Raw genomic sequence first — 16490 nt, 5'->3', positions numbered from 1 at the left:
CTAGTAAGGTTTTTACCATCTTTATGGGGAACACACATTCATCTGCACATTTTTTCCTTCAACACCACATAAGCCTACCTTCCCTCCATTTTAAGAGTAATTTAAGGGCAGGGCACTGTTCCTGTAGATAACCATATATCATTAAGTTCAATGCCTGCTGGGACCTGGCCATGGCTGCCAAAGGCCCATCTCACTGACTCTAAAAGTGCAAAAAAGGCAAAAACAAATGCTGCCCTAAATAAAAATAGCCTCTCTCCCACAGCTCACAATAGCCCTGTCAGGTTTCCACTGTTATGGGTAACCTGTCCTTCCTCCTGCACTCACCCCTTTTGGACTACTCTTGTAAGAACGTCTGTACTACAAAGCACCTTCATGGGTCTGAGAAACCTGCCAGCCTATACTAGTAGGACAGGCCTTCTAGTCACTGGTAGTAACAGGAGGGATCCAATCTGCACTGGGCCAAAGACACCACATATCACACCATCTAGTGTGTAGGTATGGGCCACTTGTGACAAATCCCTTCCTGTGCCCTAAAATTTGTGTATTCAGTAAATCTGGCCTTCTAGATCTCTCACCAAAAACAACAACAACAACAACTCCCCACAGGGCAAGCAAGTCCTTGGCTAGTCCCACAGCTGTCAGGCACCAAGGTTCCAAATTTGTTGTGGCATCACCAGCATATCTCTGATGCAGGGAGGGTGAGTTCCAAGAATCTGTTGTCTTGAAATCAAGATAATGATACCGACAATGCTCTATCCCCTCCTGAGATGTGCATTTCACAACAAATTATGCTAAACAGCAGACAGTATAAAATGAAGACCCTCACCCACCTCATAACTGAAGCAGTCTTAGCTTTCTGTTTAGAGTATGGATAGATTGTCACCTCAGAAACTGAATTTTTTGTTCCAAATGTTTTCTCCCCAAATAGTTAGTGCCACCAGTACAGGGAAAAATCTTTAGGAAGGTGAAGTCCCTATAAATGACCTAAGCCACCCAGCTTTCTGGCCACCTCTACACACCCCTCATCTTGAAAGTAAACCCCACAATCTGCCTCTCCTGAGCATTGGATTGTACCTACAGCTTGGTCTTGACCAACCTGTCCAAATGCCGTTTTGAAAACCACATGAAATTCCTCCAGAAGTCTTCCCCACACTTCTAAATCTTCCTCCATTTCCCTTGTCATTCCAATAAAGCGGTTAGGTTTATGAACTTCAGCAGAGGTTGATGCCAGACTGGTACAGACTGTCAGACCAGGAGACACCACTAGGCACACAAAATTTAGGTGCACCCTGCTCCCAACACCAAATCCGGGGGCAAGGGAGCGACTAAGCAGTCTGCCTGGCCCCTTCAGAACAGCTCATAGAGTGGGTACCAATAGGCCTGCCAGCATACCCTTGGCTGGAGCCCTCCCCACATCCCAAAAGCAACAAGGGCAGGGGACATCAGGACAAAAAGAGCATGTGCTCCCATAGCAACTGCAACACAGGCCCTTCTACGTCTACATGCACGCACACACACACGTCAGCCCCTGGGGACCAGCTCCACCCCTGTCTGCTGTAGTGTGTCCATGTGGCTACCACCCTCCCTACTCCCCTCTCACAAGCAGGTGGGGTGATGCACCAACAGCCCCAGAAGCATTCCATCATCTGCCTCCTCAGATGGACCCTGGACTCTGCCCTCCCCTCATGCTGGGAAGTTGGGGTGAGTGTGGGGCCAGCACGGAATCTTTCCTTGTGCTGATAGCAGACAGAGCTCTCCATGCTGGAGAGCAGAGACTTCTCCCACTGGACCAAATCCTCTGCCCCTACGTTGAGGAGCCCCAGGATCCTCACCTGTCCTTCTCTGCATCCTGGCTGTTAGCTGCTGCCACTGCTCAATGAGTAAAGTTGCTGAAACAGCACTGCAAGAGGCTCCCCCTGTCCCATGCTCCAGGTTAACTCATCAGAGCTGGGGGATGTTAGCCAATCAGTACCTCTCCTCTCCAACTTGCCAATGGGTGCCAGAGATTCCAAGTCTGGGGGAGGAACTACCCAGTGTACCTCATCAAGTGTCTCCCTGCCTTGCAGCTAGGGTTAATACCTGGCCAATATTTGACCCGCCTGGTTGGGGGTTTTTTGTTATGGATTTGCCAGTTGCCAGAAAAATAATTTAATCTGCCATTTTTTTTTAATGTGGATCTAAAGATTTGCATTATTATCACAATACACGGGGATATCTAATGTTAAAAGTTTCTGTGTCCAACTAAAGATGTTGCAGTGTTCCCACTTCTGCAGTTTAAGTAAGAAAATGATGTTATCAATCGTATCTTTATGTGTTATCTTTCTAGATACTATAAGTGGCTGTTGAAGAGAGAGGGTGTTGCAGAGTTGCCTTGTGATTACAGGTTGGGGTTGTGGTGGGTTTGCCTTGTGGGGGGAGGGTGCTGGGGTTTTTGCATTTCAAAGGTGGTAACTCTACTTGCTCTGGGGCAGTCCCTCTTGGCTGCTGGCCTAGTCAGCTTCCCCCACCCACTGAGGTGGGTAAGTGGTATTTCTATGCTGCACCACAGCACCACATGACACTGGGGAGAGAAGGGAGTGTCACATAAAGGAACTTGTTCAGCTCCCTAATTCTGAGGACTTGGCCTCAGCTCCTGAGCCACTTAGAGGTACTGCAATGTAGTTATATGTAGGACCTTTAATGAACCCTGCACCAGTGGAGGATTGGCACAGTGAAGCTCTAGCACACACTCTTTCCAACCCCAATAGCAGGGGGAAACAGAGGTGCATGCCCATTTCCATCACCTCTTTGCCTAGCAGGGCAGAATTCCTACATCAGGGGAATTCTCTGCTGGAAATTTGCAGCCAGTTTTGGCCCCTTTTTGAGCCATACAAAGAGAGCCCATAACTCACTTGAAAACTAGGCCTTCTAATTTTGTATCAGAGCAGTATTGTGCCTTTAGTCAACTGTATCATATACAGTACATTTTATAGTACAGAATTTTGAAACGCTGTTATTCTAGGAAATGAGATATGGCTTTCTATTCCTCATCATATATTAACAACATTTTTCTTGCTTGTTTTGTCACAGCCTTTTCCTCTGCTTAATTTGGTAAAGCACACAAAATTACCTCTCTTTCTCTCACTATTTTGTTTTCTTTTGTTCTTACAGAGAGACTGCACTTTAAAAAACTCCTCATTATTCTATGTATTAAGGTTTTCTTTGCCTTTCTATTCCTCATAATTTATTAATGATGCAGCTATGACTTCCATTTGACTTGTCTACTCCTCCATTCCTCATATTTTATGAAATACAAAGATTCATGATAAAGAGACAAAGTCATCATTATTTTAACATTATCTGCACTGAACTGTCTTTGCTATCTATTAGTCTTCAAATGGTTTAAATATTTTTTCCACCGCCATCACCCCCTTTTCTTCTTAAGCTGTCTATTACTTCATTATTTACGGCTGCTCTAGCACTCCTTTTCTGAGTAAGTTCTGTATTCATCATCCTTACACTTTTAAGCATCCAATACAAAATATGAAAACTGTTCATAATTTTCTATGGATAATGACAGGTTTAAAAAATAATAATTACTGAAAGTTTTAAAAGCTATACATTTTCCACATTTATTTTCAACCACTTATTTCTTCACTAATGCTGGCCTAGTTTCCTGGTAAAGGTGAAAATCACCATTAGCACTGCCACAAAACATCATATTCAATAGAACTCAGATTTGTTTTATTGCTCAATCTCATTATTCATATTTTATGATACATGCTCTTGACTTTTTGACTGTACTTAATTCCTTATCATTAATGGCACACACTTGTCTGCTATCCTTCTTTGTAAAGAGTGATTATTGATCCCCATTAATGTAACTGATGTATCTTTCCCCATCTATTAGCCGTGTCTTTTCATGCATATAATTTAACTGAATTCCTTCTTCTTATTATTACAGTTCCTCTGTCATCCATTTATGACACACATTGCACTCACTTTTGTTTCTTACTCTTTGTGCTTCATTTATCACAAAAATGTACAATTATTCTATGCTCATTTTATATTACACTTTGTCATGAACTGTGGAAATGGAACTTTATCAACAATGGTTTCTTTAAATGAAAAGGTATGAACTCAGGACTTACTAAAATAACGAATTAGCACAGTAGCACTGGCTGGAGCCATGTACAATGTGCACCTTTGTAATCTTACAGCACTGTCCTGTGCCCATCTACCGCATATCTGACATCCGTGTCATTCCAAACCTTTGAACTTTTAATTATCTTGGTCAGAGGCTGAATGATATCAAATTGCTGAATGTTTGTTTGAGGTGTACAAACAGTGGTCCCATTCTGCTCCAGCTTGCTTCTTGGACACCAATCTATACTTCACTGTGCCACCTTTACACCACTCTGGCAACATAAGGCAGCTGCAAGGAGGGCAGAAAGGCCCCCTGGGTAATGTGCCTTACACAAAAGTTTTTTCTTCCTTGTATAGGGCTTACAGAGTATCACTATGTCACCCTCCTGCACAAGAGTGTACTGTGTTTGCTCTATTCTGGTCCACAGAGTGACCCATGGGTGGCCATGCATTAACTTGGAGCAATTCCTGTTTTTTTATTCTAACTCACACTAGGACCAAATAAGCCCACGACCAGATCCAGAATTCAGAGGATGGAAAGGTGGCATAAAGCCACTTTTGCCCTCTCACCATGTGGACTGCACCTCTTGTGCTGTGCCAAACCTTGTCCTTGATTTTTAAACCAAACGTATTTTAGAAATTAAATTGGGTAGATGGTAATGGGTGATGGGGCTATGTCATAACTAAAGGGAAGGGTAACAGCTCTCCTGTGTACAGTACTATAAAATCCCTCCTGGCCAGAGACTCCAAAATCCTTTTACCTGTAAAGGGTTAAGAAGCTCGGGTAACCTGGCTGACACCTGACCCAAAGGACCAATAAGGGGACAAGATACTTTCAAATCTTGGGGGGGGGGGAAGGTTTTTGTTTGTGCTCTTTGTTTTGGGGGTTGTTCGCTCTTGGGACTGAGAGGGACCAGACATCAAACCAGGTTCTCCACATCTTTCTAACCAAGTCTCTCATAATTCAAACTTGTAAGTAAACAGCCAGGCAAGGCGTATTAGTTTTCCTTTGTTTTCTCAACTTGTAAATGTACCTTTTACTAGAGTGTTTATCGTTGTTTGCTGTACTTTGAACCTAAGACTAGAGGGGAGTCCTCTGAGCTCTTTAAGTTTGATTACCCTGTAAAGTTATTTTCCATACTGATTTTACTGAGATGATTTTTACCTTTTTCTTTAATTAAAAGCCTTCTTTTTAAGAACCTGATTGATTTTTCCTTGTTTTAGATCCAAGGGGGTTGGATCTGTATTCACCAGGAGTTGGTGGGAGAAAGGAGGGGGGTGGTTAATTTCTCCTTGTCTTAAGATCCAAGGGGTTTGGATCTGTATTCACCAAGGAATTGGTGAAAGGTTTTCTCAAGGCTTCCCAGGGAAGGGAATTAGCTTTGGGAATGGTGGCAGCGGACCAGATCTAAGCTGGTAGTTAAGCTTAGAAGACTTCATGCAGGCCCCCACAGTTGTACCCTAAAGTTCAAAGTGGGGAAGCAGCCTTGACATGGTGGCAGAGCGGTGGGAATCATTTTAAACCCAAAAGCCAGTAAGATTTTTTTTCCCTTCTAGCTGCTTGGAAAGCAGAGCTGAAGGTAGATGCATATCTTATCTCTCCTTGCCTGAAGGCAGAGGTGTTAAGTTTTCTTTAACAAGAGTCTTTGTTAAGAGAAGGGTTCAATCATTGAGCAAACAACTGGTAAAAGGAATTTACAAGCTGAATTGTTTTTTTTCCTTCTACCTCCTCGGAAATAGCTAGTTAGAAAGTCTCTGTTACCTCAGCAGCAGCCTGAGCTGAGTGCATCACAGTTTCAGTCAATTGCAGAGGGGTGTGGCCCAGCACAAGAAAACAGGAAAATGACTACCAAAGAAGTAGCTAACAAAATAGAACTGGCCAGACTAGAAGCAGAAGAAAATGAAAAAAACCATCAGAGACAGCTTCAATTAAAAAAACTCGAGAAAGAAGCTGATGAGAGAGCTATGGAGCTGAGAGAAAGAGAAGAGAAAGCCAAAGAGGAGGCCCACAAGAGAGCTATGGAGCTGAAAGAAAAAGAGATGGAGGAGAGAGAAAAAGAGAGGAAGCATGAACTGGAAGTAGCAAGGGCTAGGCCGGATACAACAGCCAATCCTAACAACCCCTCTCCAGCTACCACTTCCCATCCCAGAAAATTCCCCACCTACAAGGCAGGCGATGATACTGAGGCCTTCTTAGAAAATTTTGAAAGGGCCTGCCTTGGATACAGCATCACTGCAGACCAGTACATGGTACAGCTGAGGCCGCAGCTCAGTGGACCCTTAGCAGAGGTGGCGGCTGAAATGCCTAAGGAACACATGAACAGTTATGAACTTTTTAAAAACAAGGCCAGAATCAGAATGGGGCTAACACCTGAGCATGCCCGTCGGCGGTTCAGAGCCCTAAGGTGGAAACCCGATGTGTCATTTACCCGACATGCCTACCACATTGGAAAAAATTGGGATGCCTGGATATCAGGAGCAAATGTTAAATCTACGGAAGAGTTGCCCTTCCTAATGCAAATGGAGCAGTTTTTAGAGGGTGTTCCTGAGGAAATAGAAAGGTACATCCTAGATGGGAAACCCAAAACTGTAACCAAGGCGGGGGAGATTGGAGCCAAATGGGTGGAGGTGGCAGAAAAGAAAAAAAACAGTAACAGTTGGAGCGAATACCAGAAGGGGAAAGCCGAAACAAAACCTTACCACCGGGGACAACCCAAGGCCCCACCCACATCCCAAGGGAAACCCCAGACGCCTTCTCACCCCACCACACCAGTCTCCACCAACCAACATCGCCCCGGTGATACCTTAGCAGGGCGATGTTTTAAATATAATGAACTGGGACATATAAAGGCTCACTGCCCCAAGAACCCCAACCGATTACAGTTCATTACACCACAATCACACCAAAGATCCCCAGACCCAGATGCCTCTCTCATACCCTCGGAGCGAAGGGAAACCTTGAGAGTGGGCGGAAAGAAGGTTATCGCTTGGAGGGACACTGGGGCACAAGTGTCAACTATCCACCAATCCCTAGTGGACCCCAAACTCATCAACCCGGAGGCTCCAGTGACAATTCAACCCTTCGTATCACAGTCTGTAACCTTGCCTACAGCCAAGTTGCATGTCCAGTACAAGGGCTGGTCAGGAATGTGGACTTTTGCAGTCTATGACAATTATCCCATCCCCATGCTGCTGGGGGAAGACATGGCCAACCATGTGAAGCTAGCCAAGAGGGTGGGAATAGTCACCCGCAGCCAGGCGAAGCAAGCTTTCACCCCCATCCCTGTTCCTGAGCCGTCCACCAGGGCCCCGTCTGTGTTACCAGAGACCCAAACAAAGGTGGTGGAACCGGATCCCCTGCCAACGACTGCAACAGCCGTAGTGGATCCAATCCCAGAGACCCAGCCAAAGCCAGTCCCAGAACTGGAACTGGCAACGCAACCAGCACCAGAACCATTGCCAGCACTGAGTCCAGCGCTTGCAAACCCGTCTACAACTCCAATGCCAGAGGGCACCAGCGAGCCTGAACTGGCGGAAGCAGCAGATAACCCTACCCAAGAGGCTCAGCCAGAGCCTGAAATACCACATAGTGCACCAGCGGACAGCGGTTCACAGTCAATGGAAACAGCCCCAGCACCTGCATCGCTTCCAGAGGGACCAAGCCCCAGTCCACAGTCCAAGGAGGAACTGATGTCTCCAGCATCAAGGGAACAGTTCCAGGCCGAGCAGGAAGCAGATGACAGCCTTCAGAAAGCTTGGGCGGCGGCACGGAGCACCCCACCTCCTCTCAGCTCTTCTAACTGATCCCGGTTTGTTGTAGAACAAGGACTTTTATACAAGGAGACTCTTTCTGGTGGGCACCAGGAAGACTGGCATCCTCAAAGACAGTTGGTAGTTCCCACTAAGTATCGGGTAAAGCTCTTGAGCTTAGCCCATGATCATCCCAGTGGCCATTCTGGAGTGAACAGAACCAAAGACCGGTTGGGGAAGTCCTTCCACTGGGAGGGAATGGGCAAGGACATTGCTAATTATGTCCGGTCTTGTGAGGTGTGCCAACGAGTGGGAAAGCCCCAAGACCAGGTTAAAGCCCCTCTCCAGCCACTACCCATAATTGAGGTCCCATTTCAGCGAGTAGCTGTGGATATTCTGGGTCCTTTCCCAGAGGAAAGCAGTACATACTGACTTTCATGGATTTTGCTACCCGATGGCCGGAAGCAGTACCCTTAAGCAACACCAGGGCTAAAAGTGTGTGCCAGGCATTAGCAGACATTTTTGCCAGGGTAGGGTGGCCCTCCGACATCCTTACAGATTCGGGAACTAATTTCCTGGCAGGGACCATGAAAAACCTGTGGGAAGCTCATGGGGTGAATCACTTGGTTGCCACCCCTTATCACCATCAAACCAATGGCCTGGTGGAGAGGTTTAATGGAACTTTGGGGGCCATGATACGTAAATTCGTAAATGAACACTCCAATGATTGGGACCTAGTGTTGCAGCAGTTGCTTTTTGCCTACAGGGCTGTACCACATCCCAGTTTAGGGTTTTCACCATTTGAACTTGTGTATGGCCGCGAGGTTAAGGGGCCATTACAGTTGGTGAAGCAGCAATGGGAGGGGTTTACGCCTTCTCCAGGAACTAACATTCTAGACTTTGTAAGCAACCTACAAAGCACCCTCTGACACTCTTTAGCCCTTGCTAAAGAAAACCTAAAGGATGCTCAGGAAGAGCAAAAGGCCTGGTATGATAAACATTCCAGAGAACGGTCCTTCAAAGTAGGAGACCAAGTCATGGTCTTAAAGGCGCTCCAGGCCCATAAAATGGAAGCGTCGTGGGAAGGACCATTCACGGTCCAGGAGCGCCTAGGAGCTGTTAACTATCTCATAGCCTCCCCCACCTCCCACATAAAGCCTAAGGTATACCATGTTAATTCTCTTAAGCCCTTTTATTTCAGAGAATTAAACGTTTGCCAGTTTACAGCCCAGGAAACAGATGACGCGAAGTGGCCTGCAGGTGTCTACTACGAAGGAAAAAAGGATGGTGGCGTGGAAGAGGTGAACCTCTCCACGACCCTTGGACGTCTGCAGCGACAGCAGATCAAGGAGCTGTGCACAAGCTTTGCACCAATTTTCTCAGCCACTCCAGGATGGACCGAACGGGCATACTACTCCATTGACACAGGTAATGCTCACCCAATTAGAACCCCACCCTACCGGGAGTCACCTCATGCCCAAACTGCTATACAAAGGGAGATCCAGGACATGCTACAGATGGGTATAATCCGCCCCTCTCCCAGTGCATGGGCATCTCCAGTGGTTCTAGTTCCCAAACCAGATGGGGAAATACGCTTTTGCGTGGACTAATGTAAGCTAAATGCTGTAACTCGTCCTGACAACTATCCAATGCCACGCACAGATGAGCTATTGGAAAAATTGGGACATGCCCAATTCATCTCTACTTTAGACTTAACAAAAGGGTCCTTAAAAGATGAACCCGCTAAGGAAAGGTCAGCCTTCGTCACCCAGGCAGGGGTGTATGAATTCAATGTACTCCCTTTCGGGTTGCGAAATGCACCCGCCACCTTCCAAAGACTTGTAGATGGTCTCCTAGTGGGACTGGGAGAATCTGCAGTTGCCTACCTCGATGATGTGGCCATTTTTTCTGATTCATGGACAGAACACCTGGAACACCTGGAAAAAGTCTTCGAGCACATCCGGCAGGCAGGACTAACTGTTAAGGCTAAAAAATGTCAAATAGGCCAAAACAGAGTGACTTACCTGGGGCACCAGGTGGGTCAAGGAACTATAAATCCCCTACAGGCCAAAGTGGATGCTATCCAAAAGTGGCCGATTCCAAAGTCAAAGAAACAGGTCCAATCCTTCTTAGGCTTGGCCGGATATTATAGGCGATTTGTACCACACTACAGCCAAATGGCCGCCCCCTGACAGACCTAACCAGAAAGAAACAGCCAAATGCAGTTCAGTGGACTGATGAGTGTCAAAAGGCCTTTAACCAGCTTAAGGCGACACTCATGTCTGACCCTGTGCTAAGGGCCCCAGACTTTGACAAACCGTTCCTAGTAACCACAGATGCGTCCGAGCGGGGTGTGGGAGCAGTTTTAATGCAGGAAGGACCGGATCAAGAATTCCATCCTGTCGTGTTTCTCAGCAAGAAACTGTCTGAGAGGGAAAGCCACTGGTCAGTCAGTGAAAAGGAATGCTACGCCATTGTGTACGCGCTGGAAAAGCTACGCCCATATGTTTGGGGACGGCGTTTCCAACTACAAACAGACCATGTTGCGCTACAGTGGCTTCATACCGCCAAGGGGAATAACAAAAAACTTCTTCAGTGGAGTTTAGCTCTCCAAGATTTTGATTTTGAAATACAACACATTTCAGGAGCTTCTAACAAAGTGGCTGATGCACTCTCCCGGGAAAGTTTCCCAGAGTCAACTGGTTAAAAATTGTTCTTGGAATGGAACATATTGTTAGTTTTTATATAATCAGTAGTATGTCTAAAGGTACATGTGTCTTATTAACTCTGTTTTCTCCTAGAGCTCCAGGAAGAAATCACAGCCAGTGTGGAACCGGACGTCCAACACTATCTGTGATTTGGGGGGCGTGTCATAACTAAAGGGAAGGGTAACAGCTCTCCTGTGTACAGTACTATAAAATCCCTCCTGGCCAGAGACTCCAAAATCCTTTTACCTGTAAAGGGTTAAGAAGCTCGGGTAACCTGGCTGACACCTGACCCAAAGGACCAATAAGGGGACAAGATACTTTCAAATCTTGGGGGCGGGGGAAGGTTTTTGTTTGTGCTCTTTGTTTTGGGGGTTGTTCGCTCTTGGGACTGAGAGGGACCAGACATCAATCCAGGTTCTCCACATCTTTCTAACCAAGTCTCTCATAATTCAAACTTGTAAGTAAACAGCCAGGCAAGGCGTATTAGTTTTCCTTTGTTTTCTCAACTTGTAAATGTACCTTTTACTAGAGTGTTTATCTTTGTTTGCTGTACTTAGAACCTAAGACTAGAGGGGAGTCCTCTGAGCTCTTTAAGTTTGATTACCCTGTAAAGTTATTTTCCATACTGATTTTACAGAGATGATTTTTACCTTTTTCTTTAATTAAAAGCCTTCTTTTTAAGAACCTGATTGATTTTTCCTTGTTTTAGATCCAAGGGGTTTGGATCTGTATTCACCAGGGAATTGGTGAAAGGTTTTCTCAAGGCTTCCCAGGGAAGGGAATTAGCTTTGGGAATGGTGGCAGTGGACCAGATCTAAGCTGGTAGTTAAGCTTACAAGTCTTCATGCAGGCCCCCACAGTTGTACCCTAAAGTTCAAAGTGGGGATACAGCCTTGACAGGCTACATTTCCAGATCCAATGCAAACAAGTAACAACATCATCAGTGTTAAATAAGGAGGATTCTTTGTGGGGAGGTAATACAGTTCCTCCTCATCTGCTAAAAATGGAGAGCACACCCCATTCTCCTAGTGTTGCTGTGTAGCCCCCCCAGCATTGCCTTCTCCAGGTCTGGTGCAGTGAGAGCTCTCCCTCCCATTTCAGTCTTTTACCATTTATCATGAGCATCACCATCTGATAGCTGTTGTTGTTGCCTAAATCTAGGGGCAAATCTACATTAGGCAGTTAAATCTACTTAATTGAAGTCGATATTCAGCCACCACAATAATTAAGTCATTTGGGCATGTCCACACCACACTCATTGTGTCCGTGGAGTGTGCTCTCACTAGCAGCACTTGCAGAGAGCAGTGCACCGAGGGCAGCTATCCCATAGTGCAACTAGCTGCAAGGGGTTTTAGAAAGGGCTTGCAATGCCATGTGGAACCAAAAGATTGTCATGGGCCCATGGCTTTGACTTCCCATAATGCAGTTTCCTACCACCCACTCTGATATAAATGACAAACAACCCAGGCTTTTTGCTCTTTTTTTCAAAAACCTGGCTTAGCCGTGTGTACTCCATAGCCCAAGAAGCATGGATGCTGCTCAGCTGTGCACTATTATTGTGAGCATTACAAACAGCTCATGCCTTATCCTGCACTATTTCCAGAGCAGAGACAGAAGCAGCTGCATGGAACATAGTGATGTCATAGAATCATAGAATCATAAAATATCAGGGTTGGAAGGGACCTCAGGAGGTCATCTAGTCCAACCCCCTGCTCAAAGCAGGACCAATTCCCAACTAAATCAAGCCTGACCTTAAAAACCTCTAAGGAAAGAGATTCCACCACCTCCCTAGGTAACCCATTCCAGTGCCTCATCACCCTCCTAGTGAAAAAGTTTTTCCTAATATCCAACCTAAACCTCCCCCACTGCAACTTGAAACCATTACTCCTTGTTCTGTCATCTGCTACCACTGAGGACAGTCTAGATCCATCCTCTTTGGAACCCCCTTTCAGGTAGTTGAAAGCAGCTATCAAATCCCCCCTGATTCTTCTCTTCTGCAGACTAAACAATCCCAGTTCCCTCAGCCTCTCCTCATAAGTCATGTGCTCCAGACCCCTAATCATTTTTGTTGCCTTCCACTGGACTCTTTCCAATTTTTCCACATCCTTCTTGTAGTGTGGGGCCCAAAACTGGACACAGTACTCCAGATGAGGCCTCACCAATGTCGAATAGAGGGGAATGATCACGGCCCTCGATCTGCTGGCAATGCCCCTACTTATACAGCCCCAAATGCCATTAGCCTTCTTGGCAACAAGGGCACACTGTTGACTCATATCCAGCTTCTCGTCCACTATAACCCATAGGTGTCCTTCAAGCAGCCCTGCTGCAAGTCATAGAACAAAACAGTTCCTGGTTGCTGCTAGCATCCGCACAGCAGTTGAACGTGGTGGAGCACCATTTCTCATCCTAGGAAACAAGCACTGACTGCTGGGATCGCATTGTTATGTGTTATGACTAGCAGTGGCTGCAGAACTTCTGATAGCGGAAGGCCACTTTCCAGGAACTTTGTGCAGAGCTTTCCACAATTCTGAAGCACAGCAACACTAAAATGAGACCTGTGAAGAAGCAAGTGGTGATCACTCTGTGAAAGCTTGCAATGCCAGACTGCTACCAGTCAGTGGGGAATCAATTCAGAGTTGATAAAACCAATGTGGGAGTTGTTAGCTCGGCCTGTCAGTGTCGGGGCTGGGGGGGGGGGGAGGAGGAGGCCTCCAGCTGTGAGCACAGTGCCCAGCTGACAACTGGGGCTCCAGCTGTCGGTCCCCATGCGAGGCTGACAACCAGTGGGCAATGTAAGTAATGCAGTGTCTTACAGACATTGCACTGCCCTAACTACATCAACCTAAGCACTACGCCTCTCAGGAAGGTGGAGTTATTAGGTCAGTATAGTGGGTGACACATTGGTGGGAGCAATGATGTAATTTAGATACTTACAGAGTTAGGTCAACATAAACTGCCTTACGTCAGCCTAACTCTGTAGTGTAGACCAGGCCTAAATGGTCAGTGCCTGCATAGGAGACAGATAATTTAGCGAGATTTTTAAATGCAGATAATCCTGTGAAAAGGGAAGGAAGTAGGGATCCACCCAAGTAATGCCTCTTTTTGTACACAGCATTGTTGCTATTTAGATTATTTATTAGTTTACATTACAATAGATGTCTAACCCATTGATGAGCAGCAAGTAAACACAAGGTGACAAAACTGTATTTTTCAGACCAAAAAAATACACTCATGCATAGAAGCCCCAAGAATGCTAACTTCAAAGAGAGTTTTTAAAATGGTTCACTGATTAGTCCAATTATTCTCAGGTAATTTGTTATCTCTCTAGGAATCCTCATTTTACACTTTGAAGTGAGAGAAGCTCCATTTTTGCATTACTATTTTCCTAAATTAAGTCCCCATGACTCTTCTGTTCTGAAGCCTCATCTCCTTTTAGCAATCAGTATTGGAAGGTAATCAGAGCCCATTAGCACAGTAAGATAAGTTAAAATTCATTAGTAGTTGTTTCTCTCTATGAATGTTTTTGCAAACTTCCCTGCTTAAACAATCATCTCCCTTCTAGATTACATTTCGGTTCAACAGTGGACATGTTTACTACATAACTCCATTTTATTCAAGACAGTCTAGTGCTGTATGTATGCAAACAGTAACAGGTGTAAAGTATCTTATTTTAATTTTGGAAGTATCGAGACCCAAATAGAACAAGCGAACCTAACAAAGCAGATAAATTGATACTAGATTGCTAATGCTTTTTAGACTGTTAGCCAGATCCATACTTAGAAGGAAGAAGCTCTCTACACTTTCTATAGAATAAATATTACCAAGTATACATTACCATTCATCTATGTTTTTGTAACCATGGTAAATAAATTGCATCAGCTGATCCTGTAACATCAACTCAGATTAATAGCAATCTAAGTATTGGACATTCACTGAAGTGGTATCTGTTTGAGAGAAAGAGCAAAAATAAAGGAGACTGAGGTGCAATGGGTGTGGTTCCAGATAGTCCCAAACTGATAAGGGAAACACCTAATCATGTAATCCAACCAGAAGAACCAGACACTAGCTATTTGTGGCGGTACAAAGGTGGGAAGAGGCATTCTGGAAGTGGAATTCAGGGAAGAGTGTGACATAGAGGCCTGGGAGCAGTAGCAGAGATTACCAGTGAATAGGGTATGAGTGTGGGGAAAAATGGCCAGAAAAAATTAGAAACCCTGGAGGCCACCCAAGAGATGCTAGAAAAGGATTTTAAGTACTTCTGACAGTGACCACATGGAGATGGATGAGATACAGAATTTCAGATTGAGAGATTAGAGGAGCTAAGAGACCCCCTATAAGGTTTTATTTTGTGCTTTTAATATGCACACCTCAAGGCAAGATCCTCAGGATCATCTATTTGTTGCCCAACACAGCACAGGCCGGAAGTGGTTGTATGCCACCTTTGCAGTTCCCTTATTCTTCAGCTGCTAGCCACCAGTCTGGTTTCAAGCATCAACTTCAAGCAGTCTGGGGGCTGCTCTAAATTGCAGCAACTAAAACAGCATCCAAAGGGTAGTTACAGCAATTGGAGATTGTGATAGTGCATGAGCATTCTAACCACACTGCTTTTCCTCAGTCATGTCCCCTGTGCTGTGTGCTATACCTGGCTGACAGTCTGATCTGCCAGCTCAAAAGCGCTTGAGGAGATTCCCATACATAAGAATAATTATCAGCTGGCCACTTAAAGAAGCTTTGCATTGTTGGAGTAATGCAACATGAATTTAATAAGGCCAAGGTTCTGGACCACTAGCTGCACAAATAAAATAAATAAATAATAGAATATTAATAATGCGGTAATGCACAAGAGTTCTAGTCCTGGACCAGGACTCTATTGTGCCAGGCACTGTGCAAACAGAACCAAAAGATGGTCCCTGGCCCAAACACTTACCATCTAAGAAGTTACCAGCAAACACTTAATTAATATTGGAAAAACTCCATCAGAGGATTTGGCAAAGCCATTAACTGAATTACAGTGTTTTAAGATTACCCTAAACCCCAACCTTAGCAGCAAAATAAAATTAAAGAAATTTCCCCCAAATATTACCATCACAAATCCTGCTTCACATGGAGTCTTCAGACAGAAAGAAAAAACTAATAAAAGCAGTGCAATTTATTCTAGGAGGAAGGACACTTTCTGAGGGGTTAATTAATTGGGGATAACAAGCAAGCTTTCATGTCAACATAGAAGCATTATTAATGTTAATACACAGCTGCTCTTAACACCTTTACTGAAACAACTGAGTTGGTTAAATAGTCAAGTGACAAGGAGACATTATTGACTGTAAACTGCTAAAATCCTAGGATTAGTTTAAGTAAATTCTAACATTCCAAATTAATTAATCCTGTGAAAAACAAAAAGGGTAAATATTTTCCATGCATTTAATGTAATAAGGACACTTGTGAATAGTTGATTTGTTGTATAATAATTGGTTGTTCTATTTAAGATCTGAATACTGAGAAGTTTAAGAAATAAGAACTGTTCCTGATAACATATATTGTGAATGGTCATACGTCTGCTAAGAGAAAATAGGCACTCCGCACTGGTAATTTTTGTGTGTTATTTGATTCTATCTGAAAGGGTAGGTCACACAAAATTGCACAGAAAACCAAAAGCAATAGAGTCAGAGTGGGATGGCAAAGTATGAATCCAAATTTGACAACTAAGGTGCTAAGGGTTAAGGACTGGTAATCACTCCCTCAGGGTAGAAGTAGCAGAGGATCTCCACAGAGATCTCTTCACCACCTTCAAAATTGGATGCCTCTGCAGCATGGGACTGGAGCTGAGGCTGAGATGGGAATGGGAGTAAGAGTGGTTCAGAGCATTTGGGCCCCAGCTGTTGCCCTTCCCTCAAGCCACTTGGTAATAAC

This window comes from Emys orbicularis, chromosome 1 (genome assembly GCF_028017835.1).
Source record: "Emys orbicularis isolate rEmyOrb1 chromosome 1, rEmyOrb1.hap1, whole genome shotgun sequence".
Taxonomy (NCBI): Eukaryota; Metazoa; Chordata; order Testudines; family Emydidae; genus Emys; species Emys orbicularis.
The sequence above is the reverse complement of the archived record's forward strand: the minus strand, read 5'-3'. Positions refer to the sequence as shown.